Raw genomic sequence first — 19801 nt, forward strand, 5'->3', positions numbered from 1 at the left:
CAAAATACTCTGCTTTAACTTTTAATTTATCTTTAAACCTAGTTTTCACAGTACCTGTGCACTGCACAGCAGCTGTGGGATGTTGACAATGAATGATACCACAGACTTGCAATTTAATTTTCATAAATTCCACTAATTCCAGGCCTGGCGACCTGGTGCTTCACCCGTTGCACAAGAAATCATGTTCCTGTTCAGAATAATGTTGTCATCAATATACATTTTGAGGTCTCGTAGACAGACTCCCCGTTGATATCTGTTTTCAACTTTTTACAATAGATAAAATCTTCATCTACTTCTCTGTCTTTGATAAACCGTACAGACGCCATTTGCAATGCTTCGTTTTCTCACACAGTTGTCTCCCAAATTCTGTTTTTTTTATAGTTCTGCGCATAGTGATATTTAATCTCCTTACTCATGTCATCAATATAAGATACAGAGTTATTACTCAGGGGAAATGATTTTAAAATACTGGTATCCATTTTGAGAACAGTGGTGAGCACTTCCGACACTACAGCCATTAATAATCTTTCACTAATTGTATGAGATTTTTCACACATTGCTGTTATTTTGGAAATGTTATGAGAAGCAATGAGACCACGATCAATGTCATTTTTAGCTTTCCTAACAAATAACTCGAGTGTGCAACGCTATTCAAATGCTTCTTTCATCTTCTGGAACTGAGTAATACCATGGGTCGCCTTTTCAGGGTGTCTTTTATGGAAGTGTTCCTGCAATCTCGATGTCTTCAGTGTTTCATTAGACAGTACAGTATTACGAATAAGATACATGGGATTCGCAGATCTGACGGAAATAGAATGAAACCATACTCCGGGTACGTAAAGACGAATTTTTTGAAGTTTCTGGTTCTTAGCAGAATTAGAATTCAGACTCATAGAAATCCTGCCGTACGTACTAATCCATCATTATCGGGGCTAGACTGTTAAATTGCATGAGCTTGTTCCGGGCCATGAGTCAAGGGCAACTGTTGAGCACTCTGGTTACTCATTTATGTTTCCCCAATAACGTCTGTTAGGCTGGTAAGGTGGGAAGAGGTTGCCAATTTTCAGACGGTTGTGACGACATGCGCTCGCTGCCTGCGGAGCTATGGCTTCTTCTGTGTCCCAGGCCCTGGTACCTAGTTATAGTACATAGAAATTTACAGCACATTACAGGCCCTTCGGCCCACAATGTTGTGCCGCCCATTTGGCTTACTCTAGAAATTGCCTGGCACACAGCCCTCTATTTTTCCAAGCTCTATGTACCTATCTAAGAGGCTCTTAAAAGACCCTACTGTATCCACTTCCACCACCACCGCCGGCAGAGCATTCCACACACCCACCACTCTATGCATGACAAACTTACCCCTGACATTAACTCAGGAACGATTTCCAGCGCCTTAAAACTATGCGCCCTCATGTTAGCCATTTCAGCCCCGAGAAAATGCCTCTGACTATCCACACGATCAATGCCCCTCATCATCTGATACACTTCTATCAGGTCACCTCTCATCATCCGTCACTCCAAGGAGAAAAGGCCAATTACACTAAGACTATTTTCATTAGGCATGTATCCACATGCTTCTTGTAGTGTGGTGACCAGAACTGAACACAGTATTCCAAGTGGGGTCTGACCAAGGTCCTATATAGTTTATATTGCCACACCGCCACACCAATAATCTTGAACGTCCCTGACCACTGTTATTTGCCCCTAAAGCCCCCTTGGAATATGTAACCTCCCACGATGGGAATCACTGCCTAATGGTGATTTTCCCTCCCTATTTCTGGACTGAACTTTCATGTCCGTTCAGTGGTGTGTATTTCTTAACAGGGTAGCACATGGCCGTACAGAGTGTTGTTCCCGTTTTCATTGATGAAAGTTTATCCTTAGGGAGGGGAAAAGAGAGTGGGAGAGGGGGGAGACAGGGAGGGGGGGGACGGAAAGAGGAGTATATAGTGGAACTACGGAGAGACAGGATGAGTGGTGGTAGAGATAGATTGGGAGAGAGGGAGAGACTTGGGGAAACAGAAAAAAGGAGGAAGAGAGCAACAAGGCCAACGGCACAGTCTGAGGAGAGATGGGAGTGGAGAAGCGGAGGCGAGAAACAGGGGTAGGAAAGAGGCGGGGCGACAGGGAGGGAAGAGAACAGCGGGAAATGAGGTGGACGTGAGTGAGAAATGAACATGGAGTGAGAGAGGGGAAAAAAGAGGCTTGGGAGAAAGAAGTGATGGAAGAGAGAGGGGGAAGGAATAGTGGAGGGAGAAAAATGGGGAAGCTAAATGGCGATAGAAGTAGGGAGGGAGAAGGGGGAGATAAATGAGGGAAAGAGGTCTGATATCCCTGTTAGTGAGAGAAGCAAGACAGGAATTGATATAGGTCGCTCATTTTAACTGGAGATGGATGAAAATCTCAGGAATTCTACATCTTCCATATAATTTTCTTTGAGATCAATAATGTGTCTATCTATCTAGATGAGTACGCAATCTTTGGGGTTTGTTGCTCCCCGACCGGTTGGTTGGGTATATTTGAGGGGTACATAGGTAATCATTTAATGTAGCAAGGGGAATCGGCACAGGAGAATAGATCAGCCACAATCATAAGACACACAGGAGAATTACTCCTCATTTCTGTTCTAAATTGAGGTCCCTCTATTCTGAAGGTGGTCCCTCTGATCCTGGATCAGCATTGATAGACCACATCCACTCTATCTATGTCCTCTGGTCCTCGACTCCCCCACTATAGGAGACATCCTCTCCACATCCACTCTACCTGTGTCCTCTGGTTCTAGACTCCCCAAACATAGGAACCATCCTCTCCACATCCAGTTTATCATGGCTTTTCAATATTCGAGAATGATGCCCACACCGCTTCATTAATCTAAACTCCAGCGGGAACAGGCCCAGAGACATCAAATGCTCCTCGTGCTTTAACCCCATCAGTGCCGGAATCATTTTCATGAACATCCTCTGGAATCTCTTCAATTCCAGCACATCTTTTCAGAGATAAGGAGACCATATCACCAAACTCATAATTGCCAAGTGTGGTCTAACCAATGCCGTTTAAAGCCTTAGTATTATATCCTGCCTTCTAGTCCTCTCATAATGAATGCTAACCACATTTACATAAACTTAAAGGTGAAAGGCGAGGGTGCGGTGGGAAGAGGGAAGTGTTGGCATAAGGTTCCTATTCTACCATCATCCCTGCTAGTGTCTCCTTCCAATCAACTTTGGTGAACTATTCTCTCATGAATCTGCAGTTCATCTCACTCCACTAATCATGATGAATCTTTTTTATAGCTTTACCTCTCAAACTGCAGGGTGAATTCTATCATATTCTGATTACTGACTCCTCAGCATTTCCTTACCTTGAGCTTCCAAACCAAATTTGATTCATTGCACAACACCCAATCCAGAACTACATTTTCCATAGTGGCACAACCTCAAGCTGTTCTAAAAAGCCATCTGATTGGTATTCTCCAATTTCCCTCTCTTGAGAACAAGCACCAGCCTGATTTTCACAATCTGCCTCCACCTTCCCAGCTCATGGACAGCTTGCCCACGACCATCAGGTAGGAGACTACGTAGCCTTCACACCAGGTCTACCAAACCTAAAACAGCTAATTTCCCCAAGCCATAAGTCTGATCAACAACTCTACCCACAAATGCATGCTTCCACACTACTAAACAACGCTCGTTTATCATTTTCTGTCAGTCGCCTTATGGACAGACATCCTGTGCCTTGCGACACTTTCTGGACTAATGTGCGGTGTATAAGCTGTGGATATATATTTTTATTAGGGTTTGTTTTTTGCTGCACCAGACCCGGAGTAATAATTATTTCCAAATCTGAAACATGCTGAAAATGGCTGATTTTATCATGTGCCCCAAATACCCTGAAAACACATCCTCAGCATCCGAATCCAATATCTTCCCAACCAGTGAGGTCAGACTAACTGGCCCATAATCTTGTATCTTCTACCTCTCTACCTTCTTGAAGAGTGGAGTGATATTTCCAAATTTCCAGACTTCCAGAACCATACCAGAGGCCACTCATTCTTGAAGCATTGTTACTAATCCCTCCAGAATCTTTTCAGCCACCTCTTTCAGAACACTCAGATGTGCACCATCTACTCCAGGTGACCTATTTACCTTCAGACCTTTCTGCTTCCCAAGAACCTTCTCATGAGTAATGTAACTTAACATAATTCTGACCACTGACATCTGGACATTCACCATCCTGCTCGTGTCTTCTGGAGTGAAGACTGATGTAAAATACTTAGTCAGTTCATCTGCCAGCTCCATGTTCCCCATTACTACCCCTCCAGCCTCGTTTTCCAGTGGTCTGATATCCATTCTCACTTTTGTTATATCCATATTAGTGTATTCTTTTTTCAAAATACCTTAGTCCCATTCCAAACTGGAAACTTCACAAAGAAAAACAAGAACTGAAATGACAAATTCAGAAAACACTATTTACCACTTAGATGAAAACTACCGAGGACAGAACTAGGAAGAGCTATAATAGTCATTAAAAATAAACCAACAGTCTGATAAGATTTCTAAAGAATATATTTTCATACAAAATATACAGGATTCAGCACACCAGACAGGTATGTGCAAATCTGATTTGAAATACAGACCAGAAAACTTAACTGAAAGGCCAACTCAGAAAAATGAATCATCACTCTGGAAGAAAACATTAACCAGTGGAATGAGAATGACCCTCCATGGGAGACATCTCAACAATCTGAGCAGACGAGATGGTGACAAGGAAACATCGAGCGCCCGACTCTGAGTTGGAGACCTCTTCCCAGAAACAGGGGTGCCCTGGGGAATTACAGGACAAGGTGGTTAACATTTTAAAATAAACAGAAATACATAAAAGACAAACAAACAAGGCAATAAATGCAGAAAATGCCAAGAGAAACCAGACACAATCCAACACATTCCAGGATCCTGCAGCAGTTTAACTCAATCTGATTACTTATAAAGGTACAATCAAGTGGCAAATATCATTCACCAAAATCTTGCTTTAAAATACAAACCTATTCATGACCACCATAACTTCATTAAGGCACCATGAATTTAGGCCTGATCCAGTTTTAGAGTCCAAATCTTACAAACTATAGGATAATCAATACATTAATGCAGATAGGACAATCCATAATAACCATTTGGATATAATATTACAGGATAAACAAGCAGGAACAACCCCCTCAATAGATAAAACTATTCTGAACACACACGTTCCTCGACCAATGGAGTACCTCACCACAGGCATTATTTGTGTCATCAGTCAGACAATTGAATTATTATCTCTGTCAATCAGCTTCCAAATGTTGCTACTCTGTCATTCGTTGTCCACCCCGCTGCTGATTCCCTTCTCCTCATCGTACGGTCTTACCTCGACCATCACCCAGAGCCCCAAACTCTGCCCTGAGCGGACCCGCCTCTGGTTTCTAACCCCACTTGGTTGAACTAATGGCTTCCCATTCTGCTTTCAGCCTTTACAGGACAGTGGTGTTTTCTAACAACCCTTTAGTAGCAGGGAAAATGACCCATAATGTGGAAATCAGCCATGAATAAGGAGGCTAACTACCAATGTCATTCTTCCTCAGCCCAGAGATTTGAGAGGCAAAGAACATGTCAGACAGAACTGCAGTCAGCTCGACTTCTTCAGTCTGCAGAAAATTCAAGGGAAACCTCTTCACCCACAGAGTGGTGACTGTTTGGAATCCATCACCACAGGGAGAGCGAGAGGGGAACAACAGGGGAGGATTTCAAAGGACTGTCGTGGAACTGAATCACTGGCAGGGTTCAACCGGCCTGAGTTGACTCTACTGTACACTAGGTGTGTTATAAATTCACTAAGTACGGGAGACAGAGTTTAAAATAGAACTGATTATTTGTCTCAGACACAGAATATTAAACCCAGTCCCATTAAAGGTGAATGTGCAGCAGAAGAAACTCCTCCCGTGCCCAGTGACCAGGGTGCAGAACTGGGTGTGGTGATCAGCAGCAATAATTGCAGAGTTCAGCACCGACAGTAACTCTCGAAATTGCATTCAGCAACGGTGATGGACAAATATCCAGCATGCACCTTATTGAAACTTTCTCCCCAGTGTGAACCCAGTAGTGTGTCACAAGGTTAGATTACTGAGTGAATCCCTTCCCACATTTACAGCAGCTGAACGTCCTCTCCACAGTGTGAACTCAATGATGCACATTTGGTGGAGATGTCTGACAGAAACTCTTCCCAATGTCTGAGCAGGTGATCAGCCGTTACCCAGTGTGATCTCGCTGGTGTCTCTGTAGATGAGATGATCGGCGGAATCCCATCCCACATTTACAGCAGGTGAATGGTCTCTCCCCAGTGTGAACTCGCTGGTGTGCCAATAGGGAAGATGACCGAGTGAATCCCTTCCCACAGTCTGAGCAGGTGAACTGCCTCTCCCCAGTGTGAACTGACTGATGTCTCAGTCGGTGAGAAGAGCAAGTGAATCCTTTCCCACAGTCTGAGCAGGTGAATGGCCTCTCCCCAGTGTGAATTGACTGGTGTATCTTCAGTTGGGCTGAGCAAGTAAATCCCTTCCCACAGTCTGAGCAGGTGAATGGCCTCTCCCCAGTGTGAATTCGTTGGTGAGCTATTAGGTTTGATGACTGACTGAATCCCTTCCCACAGTCTGAGCAGGTGAATGGCCTCTCCCCAGTGTGAATTCGTTGGTGAGCTATTAGGTTTGATGACTGACTGAATCCCTTCCCACAGTCTGAGCAGGTGAACGGCCTCTCCCCAGTGTGAACTGACTGGTGTCTCAGTAGGTGACATGCCAGAGAGAATCCCTTCCCACAGTGTGGGCAGCTGAATGGCCTCTCTCCAGTGTGAACTCGCTGGTGATTCTGTAGGTTGGATGATCGAGAGAATCCCTTCCCACAGACTGAGCAGGTGAAAGGCTTCTCCCCTGTGTGAACTCGCTGGTGTCTCTGTAGGTAGGATGACTGACTGAATGTCTTCCCACAGATTGAGCAGGTGAACGGCCTCTCCCCAGTGTGAACTGACTGGTGTATCTGTAGGTCGGATGATTGAATGAATCCCTTCCCACATTCTGAGCAGGTGAAAGGCTTCTCCCCAGTGTGAACTCGCTGGTGTCTCTTTAGGTGGGATGACTGAGTGAAAGTCTTCCCACAGTCGGAGCAGGTGAACGGCTTCTCCCCAGTGTGACTTCGCTGATGTAGCTTCAGTTGAGATGAAGAAGTGAATCCCTTCCCACAGTCCAAGCAGGTGAACAGCCGCTCCCTGGTGTGAACTCGCTGGTGAGCCATTGGGTCAGATGACTGAGTGAATCCTTCCCCACAAATTCAGCAGATGACCAGCCTCTGCCCAGTGTGAACTGACTGGTGTGTCCACAGGTGGGATGACCGACCGAATCCCTTCTCACACACAGAACAGGTGAATGGCCTTGTCCCAGTGTGAACTCACTGATGTACCTTCAGTTGTGATGACCAAGTGAATCCGTTCCCACTGTCCGAGCAGGTGAACGGCCTCTCCCCAGTGTAAAATGACGGGCTTGCCAGTTGGTCAGATGATCGAGTGAAACCCTCTCCAAAGTCTGAGTAGGAAGGATGGTCGATTGAACCCCTTGCTCCACTTCTTAAATATCTGGACAGAGACAGCAAAACTGGTGTGTTGTGTTTGAATTCCCATAGACAAATTCTTTGTTGTATTTAACCTGTAAAAAGATTTACAAAATCCATCAATGGGTGTGGGTCAAAATTTCAGACGAGATCACTCAAATTGTCAAGGTGTAATCTGGCATCACACTGTTACAGTGAGGTTCTAACTGAGCACAGTGCTGGTATCAGGAATGACCATCAAGTTCTCTGATGCTCTTCCAGTCTCTATAAGAATGGGGCATTTCTGCCGTCTCCAATCTGTGACCTGGCTCAGTTTGACTCTCTCCATTGGTATTATTCCCTGTTCCCACTGAGCTGCATGGGTGCCTGACCCCACAGTAACTGAAACACTCCCACACAAATAGTCTTTCTTGACACGTAGATGGAATTCCTTTTATGTACTGTTAATTTAAAGTGCCACAGTTTTAATGCCATGTAAATATCTCCTACTCAGCTGTACTGTATTGTTGGTCTGCACAGAATTCGAGTGAATGTTAGTATTATTTAAGGTACTTGTCACAGTCATGGAAAAGTACAACACAGACACAGGCCCTTTGGCCCATCTAGCTTATGTTGAATCATTCAAACTGTCTACTCCCGTACCCCTACTATCCAGGTACCTATACGAACCTCTTAAATGTTGAAATCAAGCACGCATGCACCACTTGTGCTGGCTGCTCATTCCACACCTGGATGACCAACTGTGTCAAGATGTTTCCCCTCATGTTTCCCTTAACGTTTCACCTTTCACACTTAACCCATGGTCGTTGGTTGTAGTCTCACCCCATCTGAATGGAAAAAGCAAACTTGCATTTACCCTATCTACGCCCCTCTATCACAATCAAATCTCCACTCAATCTTCTACATTCCAAGAAATAAAGTCCTGACCTGTTCAGTCTCTCCTTACAACCCAAGTCCTCCAGACCTGGCACCATCCTTCTGAATTTTCTCTGAACTGTTTCAAACTTTTTTACATCTTTCATGCAGGTAGGTGACCAAAACTGCACACAATACTCCACATCAGGCCTCACCAATGTCTTGTACAAAGTCAACATAACATCCATCTCCTGTACTCAGTACTTTGGTTTATGAAGGCCAATGTGACAAAATCTTTCTTCCCGTCCCTATCGAACTGTGACACCGCTTTCAGTGAAATATAGACCTGTATTCCCAGATTCCTTTCCTCTACAAGACTCCTCAGTGCCCGACCAGTCACTGTGTAAGACCTACCCTGGCAGGTCCTACCAAAGTGTAACAGCTCACACTTGTCTGCATTAAATTCCATTTCCCATTTCTCAAACCATTTTTCCAGCTGGTCCAGATCGCACTGCAGGCCATGATAGTCTTCCTCGCCATCCACTACACCACCAAACTTGGTGTCATCCACAAATTTACTGATCCAGTTAACCACACTATCCTCCAGATTACTGATATAGATGACAAAAAACAACAGATCCAGCACTGATCCCTATGACACACCACGAGTCACAGGCCTCCAGTCAGAGAGGCAACCATCTGCTACCACACTCTGGCTTCTCCCAAAGACAGTGTCTCGTCCAGTTTACTATCTCATCTTGAATGCTGAATGACTGAACCTTCTTGACCAACCTCCCATATGAGACATTGTCAAGTGCCTTGCCGAAGTCCATTGTCAAGTGCCTTGCCTTCATCCACTTTCCTGATACCTTCCTCGAGAGACTCTATAAGATTCGTTAGACATGACCTACCATGCACAAAGCCATGCTGCCTTTCCTTAATCAGTCCACATCTATCCAAATACTTATACAAATACTTATATTTTGTCTCCTCATATGGATTACCATTCTGATCTTCAGCAGTATTCATTTTTCTCCCTTGCAATCTTTTTGTTCTTAACATATCTGCAGAATCCCTGAAGATTCTCCTTCACCTTGTCTGCTGGGGCAACCTCATGCCTTCTTTTATTTCTTTCATAAGTGTTCACTTGAATTTCCTGTACTTCACAAGCACCCCATTTGTTCCTATTTGACTGTACCTGGTATGCACCTCCTTATTATTGACCTGGGAGAGGAAAGCCAAAGGGGTGATAGAAGATTGATGAGTTTGGGGAACAAAACAAGAATGTGTCGGTTATCCCAGTGGTAAGGCTTGCTAGTGCTGCATGATGGGTGGGGTCTGTGAAACTAAAGTTGCAGGGGGAATGGGAACCTGAATGACAGAACAGATAGTGGAGGGGTTGTGGAGACAGATGTTGTTCAGCCCTCAGACAACGTCAGCATGGTGCAGTGAATATGCTGAGCCCTGCATATTTCAATACAAGGAGCTGCGTAGGAAAGGCGGATGTGTTCAGGGAATGGATCAACACCTGGAATTAAGACACTAGGATCTGGGAACTGTGGATTGAGACAGGCTGCTTTAGGGCAAAAGTGTGTTTGGTCAGTGGGAGGCCTTTAAAGTGAAATTTTGAAAGTACAAAGCGGGTATATGCTTGTCAGAATAAAAGGTGAAGATAGAAACTGTAGGGATCCTTGGTTTACAAGAGATATTGAGAGCCTGGTGAAGCACAAAATGGAGTTGCTAACAGGGATAGGCAGGCAGGTTCTTATGGAGTATAAAAAATACAAGAGAACACATAAGAAATAAATCAAGATGGCAAAAAAAAGCATGAGGTTGCACTCGCAGAAAAGATGAAGGATAATCCTCAGGGATTCTAGAGATAGATTAAGAGCAAAAGGATTGCAAGGCACAAAGTGGGTCCTCTGAAAGACCGGAATGGCAATCCACGTGTGGAACAAAGCAGCTGGGGGAGATGTTAAATATCTTTTCACCTCTATTTACTCAGGAGATGGACAAAGGGTCTAAGGGAGTGTGAAAAAGCGGCATTAAGATCGTGGACCCTGTACCAATTAAAGAAGAAAAGTTATTTCGCTGTTCAACATAGAACATAGATATCTACAGCATGTTCCAGGCCATTCAGCCCACAATGTTGTGCCAACCATGTAACGTACTCTACCAACGGCGTAGAATTTCTCTAGTGCACAGCCCTCTATTTCTCTAAGCTCCATGTTCCTAACTAAGAGGCTGTTAAAAAACCCTATTTATCCGCCTTTACCACCGTTGCCAGCAGTGCATTCCATGAATCCACCACTCTCGGTGTGAAAAACTTACCCCTGATATCCCCTCGGTACCTATTTCCAAGCACCTTAAAACTATGCCCCCTTGTGTAACCATTTCAGCCCTGGGGAAAAACACCTCTGGCTGTCCACACGATCAATGCCCCTCATCATCTTATCCACCTAAAAAAGGCTCCAAACATAAACAAGGAAATTATACATCGCTTTGAGGATTTGTTAGAAGTATAGAAATTAGTGGGTTTTCATTTACACAGAGAGTGGTGAGTGTGTGGAATTGACTGCCAGCGGCGGTGGTGGAGGCGGCGGAAACGAAAGGGTCCTTTAAGAGAGTCCTGGATGGATACATGGAGCTTCGAAAATTAGAGGGCTACGGGCAAGCCTAGGTAATTCTAAGGTAAGGATATGTTTGGCACAGCTTTGTGGGCCAAAAGGCATGTATCGTGCTGTAGGTTTTCTATGTTTCAGTGTAGACAAAATATAAGGGTATAGAACGGGTAAATTCAAGCAGGCTTTTCAAATGATGTTAAGTGTGACAACAACCAGAGGTTATGGGTAAGTGGGGAGGTGAAAATTTATGGGGAACATCTGGAAAATCTCTTCAATGAATTGGCTAGGAGAGTGCAGAGTGAAATGCCAGCACAAGTGGTGCACGCTAGCTCGGATTCACCATTTCAAAGAAGTTTGGATGGGAGCCTGGATGGTAGGGGTATGGAGGGCGATGGTCCCGGTGCAGGTAGTTGCATTAGACAGCTTGAATGTATTTTCGGCATTGACTGGATGGGCCAAATAGCCTGTTTCCAAACTGAACTTCTCCATGTTTCTATGACAGAGAAGTTGGCCGAACTTTTTTGGACGGGGAAAGGTAGGAGTGACAACGGAGCAGCAATGGCTGGAGTTTCTGGGAGCAATTCGGGAGCTGAGTGATCAATACATCCCAAAGAAGTGAAAGCACTGGAAAGGCAGGAGGACACAACCGTGGCTGACATGAGAAGCCAAAGCCAACATAAAAGCCGAAGAGAGGGCAAACAAAAGAGCAAAAGCTATTGGGAAGCTTTGAGAAACCAGCAGAAGACCGAAAAACAAGTCAATTGAGTTGAGGACATAGAATGATGGTTAATGAGTCAGTCATTAGCAAGTCTTGGCAGCACCCAACAGTCTGAGGCATTTAGAAAAACAAAATATCCAGGGCCTCAATATCTATTAAAAACCCAGGTTCCCTGCACGAGTTACCTTTCAACCTTTATTTTGGCAGTCACATACAAACTCAACATCCTCAAAATTTCACTTCTGAAGGCCTCCCACTTAGCAAGTACTCCTTTGCCAGAAAACAAACTGTCCCAAACCACCCTTGTCAGATCCTTTCTGATAACATTAAAATTGACCTTTCTCCAATTGAGAATCTCCACCCGTGGTCCAGACCTCTCTTTTTCCATATTTACTTTCAATTTCATGGCATTATGATCACTAATTTCTGTCACTAGCCGTGGATCATTTCCTAACAGCTTATTGCACACATATACATCGGGAATTCTAGGTACTGATTAAGGGCACATTTGACAAACTCTACCCCATCTATTCCTTTCACAGTATGGGAGTCCCAGTCAATATATGGAAAGTTAAAATCACTTACTAAATCAACCTTTGTTTCTTGGCATGGTCTGCGATCTCTCTACAAATTTGTTCCTCTGAATTGCTCAGACTGTTGGGTGCAAACAAGTCCCAATGATGGATTGAATATCATAATTCCCTGTCCTCAGCTCATCTGGAATCTGGACAGAAGGAATGGAGACAGGCTAACCCCTATTGATATCAATGGATCAGGGGTTGAGAGGGTGAACAACTTTAAGTTTCATGGCATAAACGTCACCAAGGATCTCACATGGTCTGCATATACTGACTGTGTTGTGAAAAAAGCACAGCGCCTCTTTCACCTCAGATGGTTGAAGAAGTTTGGGATGGGAATCCAAATCCTAAGGACTTTCTACAGGAACACAATTGAGAGCATCCTGACTGGCTGCATCATTGCCTGGTATGGGAACTGTACTTTCCTGAATTGCAAGAACCTTTACTGGTAGAGGGAATAATGGATTAAATTAAATACCAGCATATTCTGGACACAAACATCACACTGACTGTAAAAAAGCCGAAGATGAAAAGAGGATGGCTTCTACAACAAGATAATGATCCTAAACACACCTCAAATTCCACAATGGACTACCTCAAGAGGCACAAGCTGAAGGTTTTGCCAAGGCCCTCACAGTCCCCCGACCTAAACATCATCAAAGGAAGAATGGGCGAAAATCCCCCAAACAAGAATTGAAAGTCTCTTAGCTGGCTACAAAAAGCATTTACTAGCTGTGATACTTGCCAAACGGGGGTGTTACTAAGTACTGACCATGCAGGGTTCCCAAACTTTTGCTTCCGGCCCTTTTCTTTTTTTGTTATTTTGAAACTGTAAAAGATGGAAATAAAAAAGCTTTCTTCCTTAAAATATTAAAGAAATGTGTCATCTTTAACTTATGCCTTTTGGAAATCAGTTCAAATTTTACTCGTTTAACAGTAACAGAAATTTTGACCAGGGATGCCCAAGCGTTTGCATGCCAGTGTAATTGAGCAGGCCTCTTTTGAATCGGCTGTCTCCGCCCAGAAGGCTGAGCTGTTCCTACAATTAATAATACCACTATGACTGTTGTGAAAATATTGCTAAATAACTCCTCACTATGGACTTCCAGAAATAAGCTAGGACAATGGGCCAAAATAAATGAGGAAATCTGTAAAGAACTTGCTATAAAACAGCAGTTCCACTGCACTCATCACCTGAAAGCAGAGGCATAGTGGAACGAGCCAATGGTACCTTGAAAGATAAGTTGGCAAAACTTACACAAGAAACTAGTACTACTTGTTGGTGTAACCAGAACGAGAGTGCACCCTATCAAGTGGGAAGTAGTAACTGTACCAAGAGTCAAACTTATGATACCCCTGGACCACTAAATGGAACTTATTGGGTTTGTGGAAACGGGGCCTATCCCTGGCTGTTGGGAGAAAGAACAGGGCAGCGGCATGGAACCACACCCTACCAGACGGGTTCTCGAGGGGGGACGAGGGTTGGAGTGGTTGTTGCTACTTGGCCGACCTTGTGCCACACTTGAGGATCCTGGCTCAGCCTCAGGATCACCCCCATTGGAATAGGCAACGAAGGGGTATAACAGAATCTGAGAGATTATGGATGATTGCCTCTCCCTCCTATGGGGTAGCCAGAAATTCCAGGGAAATAATTAATTTAGCAGCCGCTCTAGAAGAATTGGCCAATAATACCGCTGGAGCACTGACTGACACTCAAGCACATGTAACTGAGATGATTGCAATTCGCCAAACAGTGCGACAGAATCGGATGGCCCAAGTCTTTATATTAGCAGAAAAAGGAGGGACCTGTGCTATCATAGGTAAGGAATGCTGTACTTATACCCCTGATGAATCGTCCAATATTACTGACTTGTCTAAACACAGAACCCAAGAGATTCAGAAAATTCAAGATGTTTGCAGTAAGCTGCACTTTTGGGACCAGTAGGCAGGGGGGTGGCCCTGACCCTTCAATATATTCGGGGACTTCTGGGGGTTATTTTAGCATTTTGGAAGTCTGATTGTATTAATTTTGATTATTGTCTGCATCCGACGGTGCCTTTGGCCATGTTGTGTATCATGTTGTAGAAGCAGAACCCCATAACCATATGCCCTCTGCTTTGCTTTTACTTTGGCTTTGACTTCTCTTGTCAGCCACGGCCGCATCCTTCTTCCATTCGAAAATTTCTTCTTCTTTGGAATATATCTGTCTTTCACCTTCCCCACTTCTCGCATAAACTCCAGCCACTGCTGCTCTGCCGTCCTTCCCGCTAATGTCCCTTTCCAGTCAACCTTGACCAGTTCCTCTCTCATGCCACTGTAATTTCCTTTACTCCACTGAAATACCAACACATCGGCTTTTGGCTTCTCTTTCTCAAATTTCACAGTGAACTCAATCTTGTTCTGATCACTGCCTCCTAAGGCTTCCTTCACTTCCATCTCTCTAATCACCTCTGGTTCATTACACAATACCCAATCCAGTACATCCGATCCCCTAGTGGGCTCAACAACAAGCTGTTCTAAAAAGCCATCTCGTAGACATTCTGCAAATACTCTCTCTTGAGATCCAGTGCTGAGCTGATCTTCCCAATCCACTCGTATCTTAAAATCCCCTACAATGATCATAACACTGCCCTTCTGGCAAGCCTTATCTATTTCCTGTTGTAATTTGTACTCCACATCACTGCAGCTGTTTAGAGGCCTGTAGATAACTGCCATCAGGGTCCTTTTACCCCTGCGATTTCTTAGCTCAACCCATAAAGATTTCAGAAATGTCACTCCACTCTTCAAGAAGGGAGAGAGGCAGAAGAAAGGAAACTATAGGCCACTTAGTCTAACAGTGGTTTGAAAGATGTTGGAGTCGATTGTTAAGGATGTGAGTTCTTGGGGGCACAAGATTAAATAGGCCGGAGTCAGCATTGTTTCCTCAAGGGAAAATCTTGCCTGATGAATTTGTTGGAATGCTTTGAGAAATAATAAGCAGGGTAGACAAAGGAGAATTGGTTGATATTGTGTACTTGGAATTTCAGACCTTTGACAAGGTGCCACAGACGAGGCTCCTTAACGAGCTCTGAGCCTGGTTGGGCGGCGATGAGGAAGGGGCTGATCTCCAGTTTGTGTAAATCGAAGGGCGGTTGCAGTGGGAAAGGGCCGGGACTGAGCCAGACGGCTGGAGAGTCTGGGCCGGGAATGTAGGATCAGTTCGTTGTGGTTCCCCAAGCAGTGAGAGTGGATGTCGGTAACAAGGATCTGTCTACATGTGCGGGTGTGGGGTAAATGGTGGGAAAGTTGTGGGGCTACTGCCGGGTGGAGGGAGGTTGGGGATGTGGGTTATCAGACACAGTGCGACCCAGAAGGATGGGTCCGAGGGCAGATTACGTTGTGAGCAAGGGAGGATCTGGTCCATTGCATCAGACAGCTGTTAGGAAGCAACAAATCTCTCTTTATATTAATCACTGTCTAATCTTGCTGCTACCATTGTGTTTGTCACAGAGCCCAGAGTCTGGGAACAGCTCGATGGTAGGAAGCAGATGGTGATGATGGGAGGTTGTTTATTGGAGTCAAGGCCCGTGCCTCCTGGAGCTCCCCAGCGTAACACCCATTGCTACTTATCATCGATGTCAATAATCTGGTTGAGAATGTACAGGGTATGGGTAGTTAGTTTGCAGCAAGTAATTGCAAACAATTACTTCTTTTTGCAAGATAGTAAATATAAACACCCCTCTTTCCCTCTCCACACTCAGAACCGACCAAAAGCTACTTCAGAAGATGCAAGTTCTTCAAATGAGCAAACACTGAGGGGATGTGAGTGACTTTAAAGAGCTGGGATACTGACAGTACATTACCAGATCTGGAGTGATTGCAACTGGGTCTGACAGACTTAACTGATACATTCATTCTCACCTCAACCATTCCCTACTTTATTTTGTACAGATATGTAATGTCTGAAGGACCAGTGTTTGAGTAAATGAGACTCACCAAACTTGCTCCTGACTGAATCCATGGAAACCCTGAGTCAGAAAGGTTTCTCTCCAGTCGGTGCTCTCAGTCCTCGTGCTGGTTCACTTGCTTCTGTTCCCTCATCTTCAATCGTGGTTTGCTTCCAGTTGTGGGTTTTTCTTCAAATAAATCTCTCACCGCAGGTGTAACTTTAACATGAAAGATAATGAAGCATGTTAACAATACAAAGAACAAAATATTTCTGCTCACTGAAATCTAAACATTGAAGACAAATATAATGATCTCAGTGAACAAATCTGTAATTGTCCTCGCACGTCACAAAACCTGATATGGGATAGAAATGAGTCATCGTTCAGTCATGGTAAGATATAAGATGTAGGTACAGAATTAGGTGATTCGATCCATCGAGTCTGCTCCACCACTCAACCATGGCTGAGATTTATTCCAAAACCTTATTTCTGCCTTCCTCCTGTAACCCTGAAGCTACTTAGCAATCATGAGTATATTAATCTCTGTCATAAACATACTCAAATGGCAACCTCAACCACCCTCTGCGGCAACAAATTCCACAGATCAGACATCTTTTAACCAAATTTTTTTTCTGATCTCAGTTTAACCACCCCCTCCCCTTTCACCCCCATTTGAACTCCATTGAGCACAGCCCCATAACCATCAAATGCTCCTCATACATAAAGCCGATCATTCCTGAGATTATTCACGTGAACCTTGTTACTAATCCCTCCACCACCCCCACCGTCCCTCTGAACTCCATTGAGCACAACCCCAGAACCATCAAATGCTCCTCATACATAAAGCCGATCATTCCTGAGATTATTCACGTGAACCTTGTTACTAATCCCTCCACCACCCCCACCGTCCCTCTGAACTCCATTGAGCACAACCCCAGAACCATCAAATGCTCCTCATACATAAAGCCGATCATTCCTGAGATTATTCACGTGAACCTTGTTACTAATCCCTCCACCACCCCCACCGTCCCTCTGAACTCCATTGAGCACAGCCCCATAACCATCAAATGCTCCTCATACATAAAGCCGATCATTCCTGAGATTATTCTTGTGAACCTTGTTACCAACAACTGCACTGAACACATTTCCAAGTATAACAGACAATCAGGAAATTTAAACCACTCCAGAGTGAATGTAAAAAAGAAACTGGAATCACCAGAATGGCTCAACAGGTAAAGGAACTGCTGTGGGGAAAGCAACAAATTTAACGATTCAGGTTCACAAACTTTTGTCAGAATGGATTCAGAATTTTTCATTTTTAGTGCAGATCTCCAGCAACTTGAGTTTCTGTTTGATTTCCACTGTCTAACAGACAGGTGACAGCGAGGAAGAATTTCCAAACACAGTTCGAACACTGAACCCCCCAGGTCTATTTCTACTGGTTCAAACACAGAACAGCCCATTTACTCACAGCCTCTCCTTTTGAGGGATGCAATAACAACTCATTCTCTCCTCAGATTAGCAGTCATTGCTTTCAAAGGAACTCCAGAAACAAACATTTGAACACAGACCAGAAATACTCACTCAACACCTCATAAACCCGGGCAGCTTGATCCCCGGGTCCATGTTACTTTGATCTAAACAGGGGTGCAGTGCTGCCGGAGCTCACCGGAGCGCCACTCCAGCACTTCTGTTAGAAAATAAGTCAAAATGAACAAGCGGGGAATTTAACAGCGGCCGCATATTAAATAGAGGGAATTTTACGGAATCGGGGTTGAGGGAGGGGTTGGTGGCTGGTGGGGAAAATACCACTGATAACATTAGGATAGGATATTCAATTGTTTTTGGTGAAATCCTGGAGCTGTAACTATGGTGGTCCGTGGATTACTCGCTAATACAAAAGTAAATTTTTCTCACTAACAACCTTATGGCTTCTAAGCAAACAACGTTACTTCACTTGCTTGATAATTATATTTTATGATAATTAGTGAATGCAACCGTGCAATACTTTGTCATATTATTAAATTAAGTATTATATGTTTTATTTTACCAGTTATATACTGAAATGCAGTGATTGGCTATAATCTTGTTAATGTCTTAACTATCACTATTTCTGTGGCGCTCTGGAATTCATATATTTCTTTCATCTTGGTTTAGTGCTTGACATTATAAAACGCCCTATTCATATATATTTACACTCAATTTGGGTACCTGCTCATCACTTGAATGGGGCAAGGAAGTTGCCAGTACATGAAATGAGCAGGTACACAAATTGGGTGTGACATACGAAGGTGATTGATAAGTTCGTGGCCTAAGGTGGAAGGAGTCGATTTTAGAAAAACTAGCGATTTTCCACTATCTGAAACAGAAATACCGCGAAAGTTATTAACTTCAAACTTTCTGCATAATCACTCAAAGAGTTCAACTGCACGTACATATACCGAGACCTGTATAACTTTAGGCCATAGAACGAACTTATCAACCACTCCTCGTACAGCTCTGGCAGCTGAAAGATTGGTATTGCACCCCTGCTCCAGCCGTCCGACAGAGCTCTGGCCCGGCCCTTACTCAATCCAACCGGCCCAGATTTACACAAACCCGCCGGGATCAGTCCTCACTCACCCTCTCTCGAGTCGGAGACCCGCCAACAGCTGCAGTTGGCACTGCGCATGCGTTTAACAGGAGGTTCTCCGCAGCACCACCGGTGGCCGGAGGTCTGCACATCGTCGCCAGTGGCCGGAGGTCAGCACACCGACACCAGTGGCCGGAGGTACATACAGCGCCTCCAGTGACCGGAGGCGGGAGGGACAACGGAGAGGCAAATCACAAACGCGACAAAGTCTGCAGATGCAGGAAATCCGAGCAACACAAACAATCTTGATGAATGGTTTTTTGGATCTTTCCCGGGTAATACCTTTTCTCTTCATTGACTGTTCATGAAGTGTCGGAGGTTCTAGTAGAATGCACACTGGTCCATAATATGTGAACCTACGTGCTTTATATTTGAAACAATAAAATTTACTTGTTAGTAAAACAGATTCTCTGTACCTCACCTCCGCCACCTGTAAATTATATTGTTGTCTCTATATTGATGTACCCTGTATTTCATTTTACTGCTACCGAAAAGTTAACAAATTTCACGGTCGGTGATATTAAATCTGGTTCTGATTCAGATGCAGGGGAGTTGTGTTAGATTGAATTTAAATTATTTGAAAGGCTATCAGAAACACCTGAGATGATAGGTTGTGCTGTGTTGTAATATTCTATGCTCTACGCTGTATCTAGTGTGCCGTACCTTACTATTAAAGTACAGTCGATTAATTGTTTACAGCTCCGACGCCCTTCTTTTCTAGACTACTCTCAATACGCCTGATAATAAAGTGCGGAAGAATTTAACAACAATAGGCCATAAATGTCAGAGACGGCAACAGGATGATATCCATAGCTTTGCTCGGAAGGAACTCGTCAAGAA

General features: G+C 44.1%; 1 long non-coding RNA gene across 2 annotated transcripts; it reads right to left on the minus strand.

The window, feature by feature from the left end:
* Window positions 1-4481: 4481 nt before the first annotated feature.
* On the minus strand, window positions 4482-18986 carry LOC140723904 (uncharacterized). Of its 2 annotated transcripts, none has more exons than XR_012097998.1 (3): window positions 18952-18986; window positions 16379-16548; window positions 4482-4823 (listed from the first exon to the last, which is right to left on the minus strand). It is a non-coding gene; the product is annotated as an uncharacterized lncRNA (long non-coding RNA). The 2 variants fall into 2 exon arrangements; XR_012097999.1 differs by lacking the exon at window positions 4482-4823 and adding an exon at window positions 7464-7723.
* Between the last annotated feature and the right edge of the window lie 815 nt (window positions 18987-19801).

This window comes from Hemitrygon akajei, unplaced genomic scaffold, assembly GCF_048418815.1.
Source record: "Hemitrygon akajei unplaced genomic scaffold, sHemAka1.3 Scf000146, whole genome shotgun sequence".
NCBI classification, from domain to species: domain Eukaryota; kingdom Metazoa; phylum Chordata; class Chondrichthyes; order Myliobatiformes; family Dasyatidae; genus Hemitrygon; species Hemitrygon akajei.